Source organism: Populus alba, chromosome 13, assembly GCF_005239225.2.
Source record: "Populus alba chromosome 13, ASM523922v2, whole genome shotgun sequence".
In the NCBI taxonomy this organism is placed as follows: domain Eukaryota; kingdom Viridiplantae; phylum Streptophyta; class Magnoliopsida; order Malpighiales; family Salicaceae; genus Populus; species Populus alba.
This window is the reverse complement of record NC_133296.1, coordinates 10776104-10780476: the sequence shown is the minus strand read 5'-3', so window position 1 is coordinate 10780476 and position 4373 is coordinate 10776104.

Genomic DNA, 4373 nt, shown 5'->3' with positions numbered 1-4373 from the left:
TTTGAATTGTAAGAAAAATAATAATATTTACAACGCAAATTATAATATATTTGATATGAATACTTTGAATTGTAAGAAAAATAATAATATTTACAACGCAAATTATAATATATTTTGATATGAATACTTTGAATTGTAAGAAAAATAATAATATTTACAACGCAAATTATAATATTTTTATATTAATACATAGAATTGTTGAATATTTTAATAATATTACGCCGCGGGCTCACTTTTTATTTTTATAAAAAACCATAAAAATTTATAATATAAATAATAATATGTTTTCAATATTAATAATAATATTTTCTTTCAATTTTATTAATCATACTAATTATAGTAAAAATAATAATATTCCGAAAACAAATAATAATATTTAGAATCTTAGGACGCAGGAACCTTTTGGCTTGATGAAGGACCTAATAGAATTGGGTCCTTACACAAGACTCATTTATCTTGGATCCTGACGCCGGACTCATTCCCTTTGGGTCCTGCGCCATGACCAAGTGCCACTTGTCCCTAAGTGGGGCGTGATCATGGCTCACCCATTGCAGCCCAAGTGTCACATGTGTGCTAGGGAATGCCCAACCCACAAGCAGGCAGCCCAGCGCCACTTGTGAGCTGGGGTGTGCCCAGCACTGAGGCAGGAGCTCAAATGCCACATGTGCTCTTTAGGCAAGAGTCCAAGCGCCACATGTGCACAAGGAGTGTGCCCAACCCCTAAGTAGAGCCCAAGCGCCACGTGTCCACATATAGTTTTTCTTCGATAGTAATAACAACTTTTTAAATTTTATTAAAGATGATAATGATGATGATGATATGATGATGATAATTTTAAATTTTACCTTTCAAATAAATCCATGGTTGTTTTTCAATAGTAAGTATACTCTTTTTTTTCTAATTTAGTAATTATTTGATTAATAATATTAATTACTATAAAAAATAATATTTATAACACAAAAGATAATATTTTTTATATTAATACTTAGAATTTTTGAATATTTTTAATATAACTACACCGCCGGCTCACTTTTTATTTTTTATAAAAAAATATCATAAAAATTTAAAATATAAATAATAATATGTTTTCAATATTGATAATAATATTCTTCTTTCAATTTATTAATTATAATAAAATAATAATATTTCTCACACAGGAATCAACCCCAAGTGCTACGTATGCGCTTAGTGTGCCCAGCACACAGGCAAGCAGCCCAGGAGCCTAAGGCTGGGCAGACTGAGCGCCAGGTGGCTGCAGCCTGGGGCATGGCCTACCTAGCGCCAGGTGTTCATAGCCCAAGTGGGCGCACGTCCAGCCTAACACGTGGGTCTTGGAGGCAAGAACCTCACCACATGCCCCCACCAAACAATGTAGTCCACAATAAAAGCACTCACAATCTATAGTACCCATGCTATAGTGCAGAACAATGCAATCTATGGTGAAATCCACTTAAAGTGCACAGTTAGCCCGCGCGCTACAATAAAAAAACTGATCAATTTAGTTATAGTTAATTGGCATATGCCCTTATTATCCTTTAAACTAAAACTAGATGGATTGAGCGGGCAATCTTTAAATCTTTATGCAAATGAACTTAGGCACTATTTGTTTTTGCATTTTAAAAATGTTTTTTGAAAAAATTTAAGGTTCTTTAATTTTTTTTTCTTTGTTTCAAATTAATATTTTTTTATGTTTTTATATCATTTTGATACCCTGATATCAAAAATAATTTTTTTAAAAAAAATATATTATTTTGATGCATTTCCGAGTAAAAAACACTTTGAAAAGCAACCGTAACCACTCTCCCAAACACACTCAGAAAATTGATTGTCGTAGCACATGATAAGGGGAAGCTAAAGACAATAACAAACAAAGACCACATTTTTTCTATGAGCAAAAGGGGTGGCAGATATGAACCCTATATTCACTAATTTATTCTCTCTAAAATAATAATATTGAAATTTGCCCCTTTAAAAGGTTTACAGAGCCTTAAATAGGCTAGAAACCTTATCTTAAATAGGAAAACAAAACAAAAACTTGAAATTACAAAGGAAAGAATAAAATCCGAAAGAAGTAGGAAATCCAAAAATAACAAGGAAAATCACAGAAATTGTCAAAATCAGAGCCTTGGGCGAGATTCTTGAAATCTAAAGATCTGACAGTCAGAGTAGCGATTCCATATTATTTTAAGGAAAGTCCTTAGGATACTTTTATAAATATTTGAGCATGATCCAACGGTTGGATAAAAAATTATGACCTCTTGAGCCTAAACCTGTCCCACTGGTCCATAAAAGTATTTGCTAGACTATTCATGTAATCTATCTAGAGCAGATCCCATATAGTTATGGCAGACTCATATCTGACTACTCGAAATCACCTATTATCATAAGCCCAACTATATCATTATCTCCACAAAAACATGTGTATATTGGTAGGTCAGCCTCAAGCTTTATTAGAAAAAGTGAGGACAGGCATGCGATCCAACTTTTTGTTTAACAAATATGCTTCATTCTTTTCAACTAAACATCCTTCTTTGAATAAACACCATAAGTTTTGTGTGTTCTTGGATGGTAGAAATAAGAAATTGCATGTTCTAGAAATTGTAGTTAAATTCATAAATGTTTGTACGGTAAACGATAGCGTGACTAATTGTTGAAGAGGGGAGGCAATTATTCTTATGGTATTGAAGCAAAGGGTGATATGTATGGAACATTTGCAAAAAAAAATTAAAATTGATAAGTAGTGCTGGAAACACAACCCTAATCTAGTGTGAAGGGGGGGAAAGAACAAAAGAATAGCATTTGCATGAGCATCGGTAAGAAAAATGAAAAACTTTGGGTTCCTCAATACATTTAGAATCCGTGAATCAGCAAGTAAAATGAGAATAAGAAATTCCATGAATTTTGCTCATTTAAACACTAAGCCATTAATTAACAGCTTAATTGAGCCATTTGATTTTCTTAATGATGATATTATTGATAAGGTTTCATTCCTCAATAAATTTGGAGATAAAGCATGCAATGGCTCCTTGCCACGCTATTTTTTAACTGATTGGTTAACTTCCTCATGTGACAAGGCTGAGAGGACTTGCTATAAGAAGTTTGATTGCAAAGTTAGAAATAGAACAACATCTAAGCAAGAGTGATCTTAGCAGACATGAGAAACTGGCCTTTGGTGAGAAATGCAAGAATCAAAATCCAGTTTCCTTTTTGCACTAGGTGACATGGCATGCATGAGGATTCAACTCTATTTCTATGGCAGTTTCTTCGAAAGATACAAGTTATAGGCACTGCGGAATAAAACCCTGATGTTGTTGTTCTTGATGAGGCAGCACCTGTACCAGCTTTTGAAGGCCTGTCCGATGCAAGTGGCTGGTGTTGTTATGTGTTAAGGGTCCCCTCGATGTTGTCTGATGCAACTTTGCAGTGATTACTACAACTACCAGAAATTCAACTAAAACCAACCACTACGAGATTTCATAGTTTTCCCGACAGACCAAATCCATTGGTGTGAGATTTAGACTTCATCAGTAATTTTTTTAACGACTAAATCACCAACGAAAAGTGTCCGTCAGGATATCTTTCGTCGGTTATACCACATTTTGTCGCTAAGCCTATCAGAGAAAAAAATTACTAATGATTTTACAAACGGAAAATGCGAGCTAAAAAAACATTCATGGTAGAAATATAATGACGGATATATTCCGTTAGTGATGGAGGCATTTCCGGAAAATATTTTTCAACTCTCGGTAAAATGCTGACGGACTTTACGCGTCTATGATGGCGTCGGTTGATTAGTACTTAAAAGTACATTTTTATCAAGGTTTTATATCATCATTTTGCACTTGAAGTTCAATACTTCTTAACAAAAGCATGTTTTATAATAACATAACCTAATAATATAAGATACCTTTAATTTATGGTAAATGTTCATCTTAAATGCAGGTCTATCACATAAATAAAAGGATTGATTAATGAGTTTAAGTTTTGAAATTGAAAGGATAAAGAGAGGGCCAAAAACTTAGAAAAGAGATGTTGGTGTAGTCAAACTAGAACATTGTTTTAGTAATTGGGTCATATCTCAAGTTCTAGATTTCCAAATAACCTCAATTTTTTGGATTGATTCGATAAGATATAGTCTTACAAACTTTCATGTGGATCAAGATTTAAAAAATGTCATTTTCAAGTACAAATTATAGCAACAACAGAGAAGTCCAAATCTATCCTGCAACCCAGACATTGTTCAGTGTTAGCCATATCTCAAGTTCTAGAAGTCCAAATGACCTTAATTTTTTTTTCTTGAAAGATAAGACAATTTCCTATAACTTTCATGAGTACAGGTGGTTCCAGTTCTGATGCTAGCAATGACGTTTTAT